Source organism: Salmo salar, chromosome ssa15 (genome assembly GCF_905237065.1).
Source record: "Salmo salar chromosome ssa15, Ssal_v3.1, whole genome shotgun sequence".
NCBI lineage: Eukaryota > Metazoa > Chordata > Actinopteri > Salmoniformes > Salmonidae > Salmo > Salmo salar.
Window position 1 is genome coordinate 79,302,893 of NC_059456.1, and position 20,966 is coordinate 79,323,858.

Here is a 20,966-nt window from a genome sequence, read left to right on the forward strand (position 1 = left end):
CACTATAGACTTTTTGTGGCCATGACTGTAGTATTAACTGTACTGTTTTTGCAAGCTTTACTGTAGCATTCACTGTAGCATTTTTGTAGACATGACTGGTATACTATAGTATTAACTGAAGTGTTTTTTTCCAGAAATGACGGTAGTAAACTGTAGTATTTACTGTAGTGTTGTTGCAGACATGAATGTAGTATACTTTATAATGCAATTTACTGTAGTATTCACTGTAGTGTTTTTGCAGACATGACTGTAGTATTCACTGTAGTGTTTTTGACGACTTTACTGTAGCATTCACTGTAGTGTTTTTGCGGACATGAATGTAGTATACTATAGTATTCACTGTAGTGTTTTTGCGGACATGACTGTAGTATACTGTAGTATTCTTGCGGCATGATTGTAGTATACCATAGTATTCACTTTAGTGTTCTTGAGGATTTTACTGTAGTATTCACTGTAGTGTTTTTGCTGACTTTACTGTAGTATTCACTGTAGAGTTTTTGCGGCCATGATTGTAGTATTAACTGTACTCTTTTTGCAGGCTTTACTGTAGCATTCATTGTAGCATTTTTGTGGACATGACTGTAGTATACTGTAGTATTCACTGTAGTGTTTTAGCGCTCATGAATGTAGTATACTATGGTATACGCTGTAGTGTTTTTGCGGACGATTGTAGTATAGTATCGTATTCACTGTAGTGTTTTTGCGGACATGAATGTAGTATACTATAGTTTTCACTGTAGTGTTGTTGCAGTTATGACTGTAGTGTACTGTAGGATTTACTGTAGTATTTTTGCGGACATGACTGTAGTATTCACTGTAGTGTTTTCGCAGAAATGTCTGTAATATTCACTGTAGAGTTTTTGCGGCCATGATGTAGTATCCACTGTAATGTTTTTTGCAGCCTTTACTGTAGCATTCACTGTAGTGTTTTTGTGGACATGACTCTAGTATACTAAAGTATTCACTTTAGTGTTTTTTCAGATTCTACTGTAGTCTTTACTGTAGTGGTTTTTGCAGATATTACTGTATTGGTCAATGTAGTGTTTTTGCGGTATATCGTTTTGACTGTTGTGTTGTTGTGGATATAACTGTAGTATACTATAGGATTTACTGTATTATTTTTGCGGACATGAATGTAGTATACTATAGTTTTCACTTTAGTGTTGTTGAAGTAATGACTGTAGTGTACTGTAGGATTTACCGTAGGATTTTTGCAGACATGACCGTAGTATAGAAAAGTATTGACTGTAGTGTTTTTGCAGACTTTACTGTAGTATTCACTGTAGTGTTTTTGTGGACATGACTATGGTATACTAAAGTATTCACTTTAGTGTTTTTTCAGATTCTACTGTATTCTTTACTGTAGTGTTTTTTTTATATTCTACTGTAGTATTTACTGTAGTGTTTTTGCAGATTTTACTGTAGAGGTCAATGTAGTGTTTTTGCGGTTATGAATGTAGTATAATATAGTTTTGACTGTGTTGTTGTCGATATAACTGTAGTATACTAAAGTATTCACTGTAGTGTTGCTGCGGACATGACTGTGGTATACTATAGTATTCACTGTAGTGTTTTGCGGACTTTAATGTAGTATATTATCGTATTCACTGTAGTGTTTTTGCGGACATGAATGTAGTATACTATAGTTTTCACTGTAGTGTTGTTGCAGTTATGACTGTAGTGTACTGTAGGATTTACTGTAGTATTTTTGCGGACATGACTGTAGTATCCCAAAATATTGACTGTAGTGTTTTTGTAGACTTTACTGTAGTATTCATTGTAGTGTTTTCACAGAAATGTCTGTAGTATACTATAATATATATATTTATTTTTTATTTCACCTTTATTTAACCAGGTAGGCCAGTTGAGAGCAAGTTCTTATTTACAATTGCAACCTGGCCAAGATAAAGCAAAACAGTGTGGCACAAACAACACAGAGTTACATATGGGATAAACAAACGTACAGTCAATAACACAATAGAAAAGTATATATCCAATGTATGCAAATGTAGTAAGATTAGGGAAGTAAGGCAATAAATAGGCCATAGTGGCAAAATAATTACAATTTAGCAATTAAACACTGAAATGATAGATGTGCAGAAGATGAATGTGCAAGTAGATATGCTGGGGTGCAAAGGAGCAAAAAAGAAATAACAAGATGGGAATGAGCTAGTTTGGTGGGCTATTTACAGATGGGCTATGTACAGGTGCAATGATCGGTAAGCTGCTCTGACAGCTGATGCTTAAAGCTAGTAAGGGAGATATGAGTCTCCAGCTTCAGTGATTTATACAATTCGTTCCAGTCATTGGCAGCAGAGAACTGGAAGGAAAGGCAGCTATCAAGGAGTTGGCTTTGGGGATGACCAGTGAAATATACCTGCTGGAGCGCGTGCTACAGGTGGGTGCTGCTATGGTGACCAGTGAGCATAGATAAGGCGGGGCTTTACCTAGCAAAGACTTATAGATGACCTGGAGCCAGTGGGTCTGGCGATGAATATGAAGTGAGGGCCAGCCGACGAGAGCATACAGGTCGCAGTGGTGGGTAGTATATGGGGCTTTGGTGACAAAATGGATGGAATTGTGATAGACTACATCCAATTTGCTGAGTAGAGTGTTGGAGGCTATTTTGTAAATAACATCGCCGAAGTCGAGGATCGGTAGGATAGTCAGTTTTACGAGGGTATGTTTGGCAGCATGAGTGAAGGATGCTTTGTTGCGAAATAGGAAGCCGATTATAGATTTCATTTTGGATTCGAGATGCTTAATGTGAGTCTGGAAGGAGAGTTTACAGTCTAGCCAGACACCTAGGTATTTGTAGTTGTCCACATATTCTAAGTCAGAACCGTCCAGAGTAGTGATGCTAGATGGGCTGGCGGGTGCGGGCAGCGATTGGTTGAAGAACATGCATTTAGTTTTACTTGCTTTTAAGAGCAGTTGGAGGCCACGGAAGGAGTGTTGTAAGGCATTGAAGCTCGTCTGGAGGCTTGTTAACACAGTGTCCGAGGAAGGGCCAGAAGTATACAGAATGGTGTCGTCTGCGTAGTGGTGGATCAGAGAATCACCAGCTGCAAGAGTGACATCATTGACGTATACAGAGAAAAGAGTCGGCCCGAGAATTGAACCCTGTGGCACCCCCATAGAGACTGCCAGAGGTCCGGACAACAGGCCGTTCGATTTGACACACTGAACTCTATCTGAGAAGTAGTTGGTGAACCAAGCGAGTCAGTCATTTGAGAAAACAAGGCTGTTGAGTCTGCCGATAAGAATGCGGTGATTGACAGAGTCGAAAGCCTTGGCCAGGTCGATGAAGACGGCTGCACAGTATTGTCTTTTATCGATGGCGGTTATGATATCGTTTAGGACCTTGAGCGTGGCTGAGGTGTACCCATGACCAGCTCAGAAACCAGATCCACTCCAATATTCACTGTAGAGTTTTTGCGGCCATGATGTAGTATCACTGTAGTGTTTTTTGCAGACTTTACTGTAGCATTCACTGTAGTGTTTTTGTGGACATGACTCTACGGTTTTTTCAGATTCTACTGTAGTCTTTACTGTAGTGTTTTGTTTTATTCTACTGTAGTATTTACTGTAGTGTTTTTGCAGATTTTACTGTAGTGGTCAATGTAGTGTTTTTGCAGTCATGAATGTAGTATAATATAGTATCCACTGTAGTGTTGTTGCGGTCATTGCTATAGGATTTACTGTAGTGTTGTTGCTGACATGACTGTAGTATACTCTTGAATTCACTGTCGACTTTTTGCGGACATGACTGTAGTATGCTGTAGTTTTCACTGTAGTGTTTTTGCAGACTTTACTGTAGTATTTATTCACTGTAGTGTTTTTGTGGACATGACTCTAGTACGCTAAAGAATTTACTGTAGGGTTTTTTCAGATTCTACTGTAGTCTTTACTGTAGTGTTTTTTTTATTCTACTGTAGTATTTACTGTAGTGTTTTTGCACTACTGTTGTAAGGTTCTGTATTCCTTTTCTTAGTCAACCTTGTGTTCTGTTTCGTCGTGTTCTTGAACGTAGCCCTGTTTCTTTGTGTTCTTGAACGTAGCCCTGCCTTTCATTTTTGTATATTGATTTCACCTGTGTTAGTTACTCACCTGGTCTCATCAGCTCCTTATTTAGTTCAGTTCATTCTGTTTGTGCCTTTGTGAGGTTTTGTTCATTTTAACTCTACTAAGCCTTTTCCTAGCTCGTTTGTGAGAACCATTTATAGCCTTCAGTCCTAGTTTTGATTCACCTGCCTGTTTGCCTACCTGTGTATGACCATTGCCTGCTTGTGGCCACGATTCCTGCCTTCTGCGAAGGCGAAATAAACACCGGCCGCGCTCTGCGTGTGAATTACAACTGTAGTATTAACTGTTCTGTTCTGTTTTTGTGGATATGAATGTAGTATACTATATTATTCACTGTAGTAGTGTTGCGGACATGACTGTAGTATACTTTATGATTTACTGTAGTATTTTTGCGGACATGACTTAATATACTATAGTATTCACTGCAGTGGTTTTGCAGACATCACCGTAGTATACTATAGTATTCACTGTTCTGTTTTTGCAGACTTAGCTGTGGTATTCACTATAGTGTTTTTGCAGACATTACTGTAGCATTCACTGTAGTGTTTTTGCGGACATGAATGTAGCATACTATTGTATTCACTGTAGTGTTTATGTTGACATGACTCTAGTATACTAAATTATTCACTGTAGTGTTTTATCAGATTGTACTGTTGTGTTTTTGCAAATATTACTGTAGTTTTCACTGTAGTGTTTTTGCAGACATGAATGTAGTATAATATAGTATCCATTGTAGTGTTGCGGTCATGACTGTATTATACTGTAGGATTTACTGTAGTATTGTTGACATGACTGTAGTATACTCTTGAATTCAATGAAGTGTTTTTGCAGACTTTACTGTAGTATTAATTGTTCTGTTTTGTAGTGTTTTTGCTGACATGAATGTAGTATAATATAGTTTTCACTGTAGTGTTTTTGCAGACATGACTGTAGTATTCATTGTATTGATTTTGAGAACATGACTGTAGTATAGTATTCATTGTGTTTTTGCTGACTTTACTCTGGTATTCACTGTATTTCTTTTGCGGACGACTGTACTATAATATTCACTGTAGTGTTTTTGCAGACTGTAGTATTTGCTGTAATGTTTTTGCGGAGATGACTGTAGTATCTTATAGTATTCACTGTAGTGGTTTGCTGAGTTTAATGTAGTATTCACTGTAATGTTTTGGCAGATATGACTGTAGTATTCACTGTAGTGTTTTTTCAGTCATGACTGCAGTATACTATCGTATTCATTGTAGTGTGTTTGCAGACCTTACTGTACTATTCACAGTAGTGTTTCTGCAGACATGACTGTAGTATTTACTATAGTGTTTTGTGGATATGACTATAATATACTTTACTATTCACTGAAGGGTTTTTGAGGACATGGCTAGTGTAATATAGTGTTCACTGTAGTGTTTTTGTGGACGTGGCTGTTGCATACTGTAGTATTTTTGCAGACTTTAATGTACTATTCACTGTAGTGTTTTTCCGGCGATGACTGTAGTATACTGTAATAATCACTGTAGTGGTTTTTTTCGAACATGACTGAAGTAAACTATTGTATTCATTGTAGTGTTTTTGCGGATTTTACTGTAGTATACTATAATTTTCACGGTAGAGTTTTTGCGGCCACGACTGTAGCATTAACTGTAGTGATTTTCGCAGACTTTACTGTAGTATTCATTGCAGTGATTTTGCGAATATGACTAGTATACTATAGTATTCACTATAATTTTTTTGAGGACATGACTATAGTTTACTGTAGGGTTTTTGCTGACATTATATAGTAAGAACCATATTAATGTGCAACAGTAAGATAAAAAAATCCTGAAAAGTGAGAAGAGTTACTACGATTCAGCTATAAGTCAAATTGACTGCTCTGATCTGTTAAGCAATGAAGACCGAGTCTGGATACAGAACATTTCTGACAGCTATTGATAAAGTGGATACCTGTTTAACTAGGAAATTTCAACGTAAGCCAAGACGGAAAACTTCTCTACCATGGCTCAACGAGGACCTCTGGAGGCAGATGAGAGAACGGGATCTTTCCTTGAAAAGGCATTGAGGTCTGGTCAGAATGATGACAGACGTATATTTGCATCACTGAGAAATAAGATGGTAAGGTATATAAAAAAGCAAAAGCAGAGTTCTTTCTTAGAGTGATCAATGAATCAAACGGAAATGGCAAAGTGATTTGGAAAAATCTCAAACTAACAGGGAGAGGAACTGAGAAGTCAAAAAAACATCCTGAATTAAAGGTTAATGGGATTCTAATTCAAGACTCCGATTTCATGTCCACCACCTTTAACACATTTTTTTGTTGACTGTCAGGGAACTGGCTCAAAGATTTTCAAGACCAGTTCTCACTCCCATAGATAAATAAAAAAACTATATTCAGAATTCCTGAAATCTCAGCTTCAGCGGTGGACAGTATTATTAGCTTCTTCGGGAGCTCTAGAACAAAATATATATTTGCTCTAGACACTGTATTCCTGAAGAGAGACAAATATTCTCTGTTTGCCACTATTGTACATGTAGTTAATCTTCCCATCAAATATGTGTTCTTGTAACAGTTGTCTTCAAGAATGGACCAAGGCGCAGCGGGAATGTGGATACTCATATTTTAATTCAAAAGAGTAAGGCATCCACAGGAAAAAAACAATAAACAAGACAGCAACAGTTTTGCAGGCTATCAAACGCAGTGCAAAAACAACTACCCACAACCCCAAAGAAAAACACACACTCGTATATAGGACTCCCAATCAAAGGCAACACAACACACCTGCCTTCAATTGGGAGTCCAATCACCCACACAACATTTAACAAACACAAACCCCCTGCCACATCCTGACCAAGACTAACACAATTATGCCCTCTGCTGGTCAGGACGTGACAGTACCCCCCCCTCAAGGTGCAGACCCCGGAATGCACCTAAAAAAAAGAAAACACAAAAAAATCCCCAATACCCCAACAAAACCAATAAACAATAACCCCTAAACAATAAGGGAGGGAAGGGAGGGTGGCTGCCGTCACCGACGGCACTGTGCTACACCCTCCCTCCCCAACCCACCTATCCTGGAGGTGGCTCAGGTGCAGGACGTGGACCTCGCTCCACCTTCGGCGTCGCCCACTTCAGTGGCGCCGATAGCTGCACCGGGCAGACGGGCCACTCAGGCTGACCCTGGCAGACGGACCACTCTGGCTGGGCCGGAAGACATGCGGGCCGCTCTGGCTGGGCCGGAGGACAGGCGGGCCGCTCGGGCTGGGCCGGAGGACAGGCGGGCCGCTCGGGCCGCTCGGGCTGGGCCGGAGGACAGGCGGGCCGCTCGGGCTGGGCCGGAGGACAGGCGGGCCGATCGGGCTGGGCCGGAGGACAGGCGGGCCGCTCTGGCGGCTCCGGGCAGTCGGGCCGCTCTGGCGGCTCCGGGCAGTCGGGCCGCTCTGGCGGCTCTTGACTGGCGGGCAGCTCTGGCGACTCTTGACTGGCGGGCAGCTCTGGCGACTCTTGACTGGCGGGCAGCTCTGGCGACTCTTGACTGGCGGGCAGCTCTGGCGACTCTTGACTGGCGGGCAGCTCTGGCGACTCTTGACTGGCGGGCAGCTCTGGCGACTCTTGACTGGCGGGCAGCTCTGGCGACTCTTGACTGGCGGGCAGCTTTGGCGACTCTTGACTGGCGAGGCTGGGCTGACGCACTAGACGCCTGATGCGTGGGGCTGGTACTGGACGTGCCAGCCTGGAGACACGCACCTCCATGCTAGTGCGTATAGCGGGAAACACCGGACCGTCGAGGCGCACTGGCGGTCTTGAGCGCAGAGTTGGCATCACCCCTTCCGGCTCGATGCTCACCTCACCCTGGCACATGCAGGGCGCTGGTACAGGGCGGACTGGCCTGTGCGTACGTATAGGCGAGATGGTGCGTACCTCAGCGTAACATGGCGCCCTCCACCTCATATGCACCTCCCTGTAATCACGGGTAGCTGGCTTACGGCTCTTCCTTGGCCTGGCCAAACTACCTGTGTGCCCCCCCCAAAAAAATTATTGGGGGTGCCTCTCGGGTTTCCTACCCAGCCGTGTTCCAGCATAACGTTCGCGCCCTTCTCCTGCTGCCTCCGCTCTTCTCAGTGCCTCCACCTGTTCCCATGGGAGGCGATCCCTTCCGGCCAGGATCTCCTCCCAGGTGTAGCATCCCTTGCCATCCAGGATGTCCTCCCATGTCCATTCCTCCACCCGATGCTCCTTCCTCTTCCGCTGCTTGGTCCTTTGGTGGTGGGTAGTTCTGTAACAGTTGTCTTCAAGAATGGACCAAGGCGCAGCGGGAATGTGGATACTCATATTTTAATTCAAAAGAGTAAGGCATCCACAGGAAAAAACAATAAACAAGACAGCAACAGTTTTGCAGGCTATCAAACACAGTGCAAAAACAACTACCCACAACCCCAAAGAAAAACACACACTCCTATATAGGACTCCCAATCAAAGGCAACTCAACACACCTGCCTTCAATTGGGAGTCCAATCACCCACACAACATTTAACAAACACAAACCCCCTGCCACATCCTGACCAAGACTAACACAATTACGCCCTCTGCTGGTCAGGACGTGACAGTTCTTCCCCAATGCTTGAAGTCTGCTGCAGTGATACCTGCTTTAAAATCTGGTGACCGAACTCTGGTGGAAAAATACCGGCCTATAAGAATTATTCTAGTACTATAAAAAGTAGTTGAAAGATGGGTGGCTGATCATCTGACTGATCACCTCATTCAGGGCAGCTCCATACATCAAATGCAATTTGGATTCTGAACGAACCATTCTACCGAAATGGCCAATTGCTACAATCTGGAGTGCATTAAATCTAACCTGGACATAATCTAAGTGGTGAAGTCGGAGCAGTCTTTTTGGATATTAAAAAGGCCTTTGATGCTGTGAATCATGAGGTTCTTCTATCCAAACTATCCTCCCTTAAATGTGTCCACTGAAGTTATTATTTGGATGTATTCCTATCTGACAAACAGAAGTCAAAGGGTTCGTTTGGGGGACACTCAGTCGGACTCTCTTTACTATAACATTGGGGTACCACAAGGGTCAATATTAGGTCCCCTTATGTTTACCATCTATAAATGATCTCCCACTTGCTTGCCCACAAGTTAACATGCAGATGTATGCAGATGATACAGTTCTGTATGTACACTCAAAAAATAGACAACTAGTTGTTAACAAGTTAATTGAAGCTATGGTACATGTTTCTAAATGGATGACTAATTCTTGCCTGCATTTAAATATCGACAAGACGGTTTGTATGTACTTCTCTAAGAAATCCATTGATGCTTCCCAACAAGCTGTTCTTGTTAATGGGGAGAATCTGAAAGTTGTGTCTAACTTCAGGAATCTCGGTGTCATTTGGACAACTTGACATTTAAGAAACATGTGAAGAAGGTGGTTAACAAGGTGAAGTTTGGATTATCCAACTTTAGGTTTATAAGACCTTTCCTTCCTCTGGAAGCCACCAAACTATATATGCATGCTATGATCTTTTCACATCTGAGATATTGCCTCACATGTTGGTCACAAGCAGGAGCTATTTTTCTGAAACCAATTGAATCACTCTACAAACAAACACTAAAGATTTTTGATAACAGTTACCACCATTGTCAAATCATTTACAAACATAATTTATTTAGTCTGGATAGCTTTCAGCTTTAAGCAATATGCAGATGCAAGCCTTTAAGATCCTGCATGGTCTTGCCCCTCCACCCCATGCCGGCATATCATGCTCAAGGAAAGCACCTCCAGGATAACAAGGGCAGTAACTAGAGGGGATTGTGTTGTCCCTTTTTGACTCAGTAAAATCAGTCAATCTGCCTTCTCTGTTAGAGCTACAATATCCTGGAATGCAATGCCCATGGACTTGAGAAGCTGCATTGATTATTGTATTTTTTAAATTTAATTTGAAAACATGGCTCAAATCTATCAACCTGTACACATGAATTATCTGTGGTTCCTCATATGTAAGACAACAGTTGATGATAATGGTGGTGTTGTTGTTGTTGTTAGAATGATATATTATTGGATGTAATGTATTTGTATTTTGTGTTGTTTTAGTGAGTATTTGTATAGTGGCTGTGTAATGGCCCTTACCTGCCCAGGTACTATGGGTGCAAATTAGCTTTTGGTTAACCCCGGCACATTCACATGGATGTTGCATTATTGTAATATTGATGTTGATTAATGTGCATTGTCCCCTATAAATAAATAAATACTAGGTTCGAGGGCACCTCCTATCAATCTGGATCCTTCACCCAGACAGAACTGAGTAGTTGAGCATGACAAACAACTCTCAAACAACAACCAGTATGCGTCATTGAAATGTCAGTACAAGCCTTTTATCTTATAGAAGAGGATATTGTTTGTTTTGTATAGTTGATATCGGACACTAATGGCTGTGAAATGCTAATGGCTCAGTCAAACAGCAATTTTGAGTCTATTGATCTGTTCTCTTTGGTATTTCTAGTGTTAATGGACACGTTAAAAATTGTTGCACTTTTTTGCATTGCCTTTCCAATGCTGACTAGGCCTGCTTTATGGCTATGCTTGCTACTTTTGTTAGCTTTATATTGTTTGTTTGCTTGCCATGAGGTGCTATGTAGCTTTTGATAAAATAGCCTGCTGTAGTTTCGGCCTACCATGCTGCATGCTATTGCACTCCCTTTCTGGCCATTCATTGTCAATCGCTGCTACTTTTATGCATAGCGTATATGCGTAATTTATATGCTTATTTCATTTGCATATTGTCATTGATAATTGCCATTAACAGCTGATTTAATTGTATGTTCATTGCTGTTATTGCCGTTATTATTTGCACCTTTCTGTGTCTCCTTTTAGATAAACCATACTATATACAAAGCCAACCAAGTCTTAATTCAAGATGAGTCTCATGTCAACCACAGTCAATGATTCCCTGTCCTGTATCATCTCCATTACCTGAATCTAAACTCAGCAAAAAAAGAAACGTCCTCTCACTGTCAACTGCATTTATTTTCAGCAAACTTAACATGTGTAAATATTTGTATGAACATAACAAGATTCAACAACTGAGACATAAACTGAACAAGTTCCACAGACATGTGACTAACAGAAATTGAATAATGTGTCTCTGAACAAAGGGGGGGTCAAAATCAAAGTAACAGTCACTGCAGTATCTCCTCCTCATGGACTGCACCAGATTTGCCAGTTCTTGCTGTGAGATGTTACCCCACTCTTCCACGAAGGCACCTGCAAGTTCCCGGACATTTCTGGGGGGAATGGCCCTAGCCCTCACTCTCCGATCCAACAGGTCACAGACGTGCTCCATGGGATTGAGATCCGGGCTCTTCTCTGGCCATGGCAGAACACTGACATTCCTGTCTTGCAGGAAATCACGCACAGAGCGAGCAGTATGGCTAGTGGCATTGTCATGCTGGAGGTTCATGTCAGGATCAGCATGCAGGAAGGGTACCACATGAGGGAGGAGGATGTCTTCCCTGTAACGCACAGCGTTGAGATTGCCTGCAATGACAACAAGCTCAGTCTGACAATGCTGTGACACACCGCCCCACACCAATTGATCCCGCTCCAGAGTATAGCCCTCTGTGTAACGCTCATTCCTTTGACGATAAACGCGAATCCAACCATCACCCCTGGTGAGACAAAACCGCGACTCATCAGTGAAGAGCACTTTTTGCCAGTCCTGTCTGGTCCAGCAACAGTGGGTTTGTGCTCATAGGCGACGTTGTTGCTGGTGATGTCTAGTGAGGACCTGCCTTAAAACAGGCCTACAAGCCCTCAGTCCAGCCTCTCTCAGCCTATTGCAGACAGTCTGAGCACTGATGGAGGGATTGTGCGTTCCTGGTGTAACTTGGGCAGTTGTTGTTGCCATCCTGTACCTGTCCCGCAGGTGTGATGTTGGGATGTACCGATCCTGTGCAGGTGTTGTTACACGTGGTCTGCCACTGCGAGGACGATCAGCTGTCCGCCCTGTCTCCCTGTAGCGCTGTCTTAGGCGTCTCACAGTACGTACATTGCAATTTATTGCCCTGGCCACATCTGCAGTCCTCATGCCTCTTTGCAGCATGCCTAAGGCATGTTCACGCAGATGTGCAGGGACCCTGGGCATCTCTCTTTTGGTGTTTTTCAGAGTCAGTAGAAAGGCCTCTTTAGTGTCCTAAGTTTTCATAACTGTGACCTTAATTGCCTACCGTCTGTAAGCTGTTAGTGTCTTAACGACCGTTCCAAAGGTGCATGTTCATTAATTGTTTATGGTTCATTGAACAAGCATGGGAAACAGTGTTTAAACCCTTTACAATGAAGATCTGTGAAGTTATTTGGATTTTATGAATTATCTTTGAAAGACCGGATCCTGAAAAAGGTATGTTTCTTTTTTTTGCTGAGTTTATAAAGACTCATTAACTGAATTGCATCTCTGCCTCCGCCTGCTCTTTAACTGGAGTCCCACAGTAGATGGGCATCACCATAACCCTAACCTAAACCTCAATCAGTTACAATTTTGTAACTGAAGAATACTGTGTGACAGGCTAGGAACCAAAGTTTTGGTCAGTGTAACCCTGGGCACCCTTATTAGGGGAGGACATGCAGGAAATGTATAAGCACACTTTGGTCATGTTCAGGTGAGACAGAGGGGAAGAGGTGATGCGGGAGGGGTAACTGGGGCCCAAAATGTGTCTTCTCCAGCAGGTGGTGTTTTCTCGCACACCAAGGGAGGAGTTTTTGTATGGAGGTCAATGAGTGTTGAATTTGGTTAACAAAAAATGTAATTGCTTATTTGCTACGTGTGGCACGGATCAAATAGAAGTTTCGTAATGATTAGGTTGTTACAAGTGTACGTAGGACACGTGATGACATCCCGGCAACTTTATTCAAGATGTTCATTGTGTAAAGCCACTGCAATAATGTCATTTTGTTTGGTTTGGAGAGTCATTGCTGGTTTGAGGTCCAGGCAGTTTATTGGCAGCAACTTCCGATAAGGTGACCGTCTTTAAATAAAGTGATTTGTATTCTAAAATATTGATGGTTTATGTATATACAATGGTTAACTGTTCTTTCTTTTATACCATCAGAAGTACAAAGGGCCAGATTAATGATTAATTACATTAAACAGTAACTGGTGTAGTCTGGTAGTTGTGCCATTTTAGCTAAACCTAGTCGTCAGGTGTTACTACACTACAGTCATGTCCGCAAAAACAGTACAGTGAATACTATAGTATGTCATGTCATGTCATGTCTGTAAAAAGACTACAGTGGATACTATAGTATACTAGTCATAACCATGAAAACACTACCGTGAATACAACAGTAAAGTCTGCAAAAACACTACAGTGAATACTATAGTATACTAAAGCCATGTCCACAAAAACCACTAGTGAATACTACAGCTCTGCTACCCGACAACGCCCCGACAATATACATCAGGTTAGGGCTGGGTAGGGCCTGTTTTTTCATCAATGACTAAGGTACGGGTAGGGCTCTGGTATCACTAAATTGATCATTAACATTTTGAAGTTGAGCCATTTGCTTGTGCTCTGCTGCGCAGTACAGTCATATCTAAGATCATAACATGGTGTCAAGCGCTTCAACCTCGTCAAATACAGGAGAGATTATTTCACAGAAAAGAATAATGTTCCTTGAGTTGTCAGAGTTTAGAGTGACGAAAAGTAGCTAACTGTTCTCTCATGACAGAGAGGAGCAGCTAATGGAGTTACTAACTTAAGAAGCTATTTCTGATTTTGGGCAGGGCTTTAAATTTAACTGCAGCAATCGGGCATGGGTAGGGCTCGGGCTTAAAATGAATGCCTGTGCAAGGCTCTATAGTATACTACAGTCATGTCCGCACAAACACTACAGTGAATACTACAGTAAAGTTCTCAAAGAAAGTACAGTGAATGCTATAGTATACTACAGTCATGTCCACAAAAAAACACTACAATGAATACTATAGTATACTTCAGTAAAGTCCGCAAAAACACTAGTCATGTCCGCAAAAACACTAAACTGAATACTATAATATACTACAGTCATGTCTGAAAAAAACACCACAGTCATGTCCACAAAAACAGTATAGTAAATACTACAGTCGTCACGCTCGTCAAAATGAATGGACCAAGGCTCAGCGTACTTAGAGTTCCACATGTTTAATCAATAAGAAACTCACCAAAAACAATACTGAAGAAAACGAAACGTGACGTTCTGGGCTGCTCACAGGTAGCTACACAAAAACAAGATCCTACAACTCAAGGAGGGAAAAAGGGCTGCCTAAGTATGGTTCCCAATCAGAGACAACGATGGACAGCTGCCTCTGATTGGAAACCACACTCAGCCAAATCAAAGAAATAGAAAAACTAGATTGCCCACCCCACATCACACCCTGACTTAACCAAACTAGAGGAAAATAAACGTCTCTAAGGTCAGGGCATGACAACAGTAAAGTTAACAAAAACAGTACAGTCAATGCTATAGTATGCTACAGTCACGTCCACAAAAAACACTATAGTATATAAATATAGTAATAATACAGTATTTAGGCCATAGTATGCTATACTGCTTTTTCATGTGAGTTAGTTGTAAATGTGTAACATTGGGTGTTTGAACCAGAATACAAATACTTTTTTTACTTTTAGGGTTATGCTCGACAAATTTCTAAATGCATTGTATCCACATTTATGTTTGTATTGTGTTTTTAAATAGTTAAATAAAATCAATCAAGGGATACTACAGCGTGGAGTACATTATTCTACAGTATGCTACAACATACTATAGTAAACACTACATGATCGAGGGGGAACCTGAGAGGAAATCCCTGGCATGAGCTCCCCAAGACCAGCACGTTCAAATTAAACCAGCATTGCCAAAGGAAGCAGCTAGCAGTAAAGCTAGCTAGCAGTCCAATCAATCTACATTTTTCTAAAGTAAGCATTACCTGATCGAGGGATATTACAGTGTATAGTATACAATTCTACAGTATACAAAAAAATATTATAGTAAACACTACACGATGGAGGGATGCTACAGTCTGTAGTATAGAATTCTACACTATACTACAGTTTACACAGAATTCTACAGTACTCTATATTAAAATGTATTATGTTTGTTATGTAGGAGAGCTAGACACACATGAGTAGGGGAAGTGGACCTACAAGATTGAGAGATTTAAATCCAACAAGATGTTGTTTTAAAACTTTTCACCTGTGGTTTAGCTACAGGCAGCCAATAAAATGCAGCTGGAATTTAAATGTTTTCATTCTACTACAATTGGAAATTGTTTGCTGAAACTAAATTCTGGCTGAAAATGTTATTCCATTTTGGGTTTGGAGTAATAGTACATGGCATACATAAGGTCAGTTGATAGTCAATACCACAAGCAAGTTTGAATTCGATATACAAAGCCGTTAGTATAATTAATATGATGTTGTTACAATATCCAGTGACAATTTTGTTATATTTGTAACAGATTTGGCATGGGTCCTCAGATTTTACATGGGTTCTCAGATCCTCAAAAAGTTATACAGCTGCACCATCGAGAGCATCCTGACTGGTTGCATCACTACCTGGTATGGCAACTGCTCGGCCTCCGACCGCAATGCATAGTCACTTTAATAACTCTACCTACATGTACATATTACCTCAACTAACCGGTGCCCCCGCACATTGTGTCACGGTCGTCGTAATAGATGGACCAAGGCGCAGTGGGTACGTGAATGCTCATATTTTATTAATCCAAAACAAACACGAAAAACCGATAAACGGACGACAAAACAGTCTTGTAGGCGACACACAGCAATACAAGAAACAATCTCCCACAAACCCCAAAACAAACATACTCCTAATTATAGGACCTTCAATCAGAGGCAACGATAGACAGCTGCCTCCAACTGAAGGCCCCAACACCAATTAGCAAAACAGAAATACAAACGACTAGACAGAACATAGAAATAAACTAACATAGAACAATAACCAAAAACCCCGGAATACATAAATCTAACACCCCTCTACATACACAACCACCCCGAACCATATAAAACAAATACCCCCTGCCACGTCCTGACCAAACTCAAACAAATAACCCCTTTACTGGTCAGGACGTGACAGTACCCCCCCCCCCCCTCCCCCCAAAGGTGCAGACCCCAGATGCACCTGACAACAAAAATACCCAAAAAATAAACCCCTAAATTAAAGGGAGGGAAGGGAGGGTGGCTGCCGTGCCCCCCCCCCCCCTCCCCAAACCTCCTACAGTGGATGTGGCTTAGGCTCAGGCCTTAGTCCCCTACCTGACCAGTCCACCCCCACTAAATACCTCTGCCTGAAGCCTGTCACTGAGGACCCTGGACTGTACTCTGGGAGCTCCGGACTGTGGGACGACTCTGGGAGCTCCGGACTGTGGGCCGTCTATCTTGGTTCCGGACACTCTGGACGAGGCACTGTTGCCGGACACTCTGGACGAGGCACTGTTGCCGGACACTCTGAACGAGGCACTGTTGCCGGACACTCTGGACGAGGCACTGTCGCCGGACACTCTGGACGAGGCACTGTCGCCGGACACTCTGGACGAGGCACTGTCGTCGGAAGCACGGGACTGGGCTGACGCACTGGAAGCCTGATGCGTGGGGCAGGTAGTGGAGGTACCAGACTGGGGACACGCACCTCAGGGCTAGTGCGGGGAGCAGGAACAGGACGTACTGGACTGGGCTGATGCACTGGAAGCCTAGTGCGTGGGGCTGGTACTGGAGGTATCAGACTAGGGACACGCACCCCAAGGCTAGTGCGAGGAGTGGGAACAGGACGTACTGGACTGGGCTGACGCACTGGAAGCCTAGTGCGTGGTGCTGGCTTAGGAGACGCCAGACTAAAGACACGCACCTCAAGGCTAGTGCGAGGAGCAGGAACAGGACATACTGGACTGGGCTGATGCACTGGAAGCCTGGTGCGTGGTGCTGGCTTGGGATGTGCCAGACTGGAGACACGCACCTCACGGCTAGTGCGAGAACAGGATACACTGGACCGTGAAGACACACTGGCGGTCTCGAGCGCAGCACTGGTTCCACCCTTACTGGCTGGATGCCCGCTTCCCCCTGGCAAATGCGGGGCGCTGGCACTGCGCACACCGGCCTGAAAATACTTGGCCTCGCCACAGTAAGCATTACCCCGAAACATGGGACCTGTCCAGTCATAGGTTGCCTCAAAAAAGCACGGGGATTTGGCTTGGGGCTTAATCCTCGCCCAGCCAAACTACCTGTGTGCCCCCCCAAAATGTTTTATTGGGGCTGCCTCTCCGGTTTGAATGCCAACCGTGTACCCCTGTAACATTCCCGATCCTCTTTCACCTTCCTCCATGGGCCCACTCCGGCTTTAATCTCCCCCCAGGTTCACGACTCCCGATAGTCCACCTGTTGCTCCTTCCTCCGCTGCTTGGTCTGTGGTTGGTGGGAGATTCTGTCACGGTTGTCATAATAGATGGACCAAGGCACAACGGGTATGTGAATGCTCATATTTTATTAATCCAAAACAAACACGAAAAACGATAAACAGACGACAAAACAGTCTTGTAGGCAAGACAAACCACAAACCCCAAAACAAACATACTCCTAATTATAGGACCTTCAATCAGAGGCAACGATAGACAGCTGCCGCCAACTGAAGGCCCCAACACCAATTAGCAAAACATAGAAATACAAACGACTAGACAGAACATAGAAATACACTAACATAGAACAATAACCAAAAACCCCGGAATACATAAATCTAACACCCCTCTACATACACAACCACCCCGAACCATATAAAACAAATACCCCCTGCCACGTCCTGATCAAACTCAAATAACAAATAACCTCTTTACTGGTCAGGACGTGACACATTGACTCTGCACCGGTACCCCCCCGTATATAGTCTCGCTATTGTTATTTTACTACTGCTCTTTAATTACTTGTTACTTTTATTTCTTATTCTTATCCATATTTTACTTGTTTAAACTGCATTGTTGGTTAGGGGCTCGTAAGTAAGCATTTCTCTGTAAGGTCTACACGTGTTGTATTTGGCGCATGTGACTAATATTTTACATTTTTATTTGATTTGATTGATTTGAACACATCACTATGTCACGTCCTGACCAGAAAAGGGGTTATTTGTTATTGTAGTTTAGTCAGGACGTGGCAGGGGGGTGTTTGTTTTATGTGGTTCGGGGTTTGTTGGGATATGTGTTTATGTAGAGGGGTGTTTGTTTAGAGTATTCCGGGGCTTTTGGTTATGTTCTATGTTTGTATTTCTATGATCTGTCTATGTTGTGTATTTCTTTGTGTTGGCCTGGTATGGCTCTCAATCAGGAACAGCTGTACATCGTTGTTGCTGATTGGGAGTCATACTTAGGTAGCCCTGTTTTCACATGTCCCTTGTGGGAAGTAGTTTTTGCACTGCTGTGTTAGCCTGCAATACTGTTCGTTTTCTTGTTTTGTTGTTACGTGTCTCTAATAAAAGTTAATATGAGCACTCAACCCGCTGCGCCTTGGTCCACTATATACGACGACCGTTACACACTAGTGGCTTGCACCCCAATCCTCAAAACTTCCAGCAACACATTTCTCAGTAACAGTAGGGTCAGGCCAGGGAAACATTTGCTTTATTAAAGGCTATGCTATAAGAAGACCATTACATCTTTGTATTTTGCCAATGGTTCTCAAATGCTGTACCGGCTCACGTCAAGCTCCTCCCGGTTCTTTGGTATACCACATAACACATGTCCTTTTCTGTTCATTCACTCAGAATTGAGAGGATGTTGTGTACCTTGTGGTGAGGTGTACTGTTGCTTCTCTTGCATTTGCTCCCACTGGTTTGACATTCAAGAGTGTTCAATTATGTATGAACGGCAAGCAATATCCTTTACTATCAGGCCCCAATGTAACATATTTCATCTTCGAGGGCTTGCAAAGCACAATCATACCCTCTGCGTTATTAGGACATATTAAAATGATTCAGAACACACCATCAGAAGATGTGTGTGGGTTGGTGTCTGGGTCCGAAGTGAGAGCATTGTATTGCATGACTGGTGGTGAGGTACGGGTGTGGCATAACTTAGTCCATCAAGGATGATGAGTCCTGCTTGTTGCAGTCAGTTGTTTACATTTATTTGGGGAAATGCTCTCTGAGATAAAAGATAGTATAAAACAACTTGGGGCATTATGAACCAATGACATTAAAGGTACAATCTGGAAATCTGTTCAGTGGTAATTTAAACATATAGCCATTGTTATATTACACAGTAGTTATTATGAAACAACAATTGCTTTAAAGGTGATCTGGGACTCTGTTCAATGGTCATTTACATTCTTGATATTCACCTATTGATTCTTGAAGAATAACCTTTCCCAGCCATATCCTTCAGCTGTATACCAAAACTAGTGGTGGTCCAAAGTGCCATTTTCCAGATTTTAGCTTTAAAGTTAGCGACCACACAGAATTATCTAACACTCAATTAAACTAAACAGCTTGCCTTGAACTTGACTGAAGGTTAGCAATGAGTGTAAGATTGTTAATTATATGACATTGTAACAACATTGAGGTATGGGGCCCTCACAACAGCTTCCCTCATGGAAAATATTAATAATTAACTATTGTCTTTCATGTACTGACTGATCTTGCTCCATGATGGCATGGGTCTTCCTGCAATGTATTGTAAAATAAAAATATTTTTAGTCAAGAAAACAGATGCTTGAGGGCTTGAGAATTATTGGAAAGTCAAGTTGGCATCTAATGCTTTCCACGGTTCAGTTTGAATACATTGTATGCACTTTTGTGACTAGGTGCTACACCCTATACTCAGGCTAACAATGAGAAAACACAGTTGAGCAGAGAAAAGACATCTCAAACAGCATGTTTACCCTTCACACAACATGCAGGGATAAAAAATGAATGAACATTCCATCCATTATTTCAACCACCAAATGGCAAAATCCTACTAATGCTTGGAGTATCCGTCTGGGTTAAGATAAATAAATCAAAAACGCACTTCAGCATTTCCTGGCCTTTTTCTGTGGAAGACGATGATGCCGTGTTTGTGGCCAAGGAGCATCCTGTTCTCGGAAACTTGATGAGCTCTCTAAACATAAATATATAAATAAGAACTTTTCAATTAGGCTTCACATCTTTTCTCTTAATTCAAATGATTTTGTCACTTTTCCGGGGGAAGTGCATGTAATATTTACATTACTTTCACTCTTTCTATGCCCTTCTGTCCCAGGAGATTTATTCCCTCTCTGAAATGTTCTAATTTGCTAACCAAGTGGTGTCAGATGTGCTTTTGGTGCAAAGTCAGTAATTATATGTAACATCACTCCGATGTGGGGAGAAAAAAAAACTAAAAAATTTAGCAACACAAGACAAATGGAAAAATGCGTGCGGAAAACAAGGAAAAGAAGCACTACATTCACAGTGTTTCCATTAATAATACATGATTTTCCCTGACTAACAACTCTATTCCCCCCTCTTTCTGCCACACGTGTACGTCCCCCATGCTGTTATTTTTAGAGATGTGTGAAAATGGCTGTGTTGGTTTCCTTTGTCCCTTGGATGGAGGAGTCATCCAGATTGGCTTAAGTGTTCAAACCTCCTCTTTGTCTTATACCGGAAAACTAATTTGGGGGGCATTTCCCTACAGCTGTCCACTTTCTATTAAATCATCTCCAGCACTGCCTGTCCAAAACATGCCCTGTACATTGTTCTCAAATGAAGTTGTTGATGTTGTTCTCTCTCTCTCTCTCTCTCTCTCTCTCTCTCTCTCTTTTTTACCAATGAGTGTTGTTGGGCAAGGGACAATAAGAGAATGAAGAAAACTAGAAACTTCTGAAGAACATT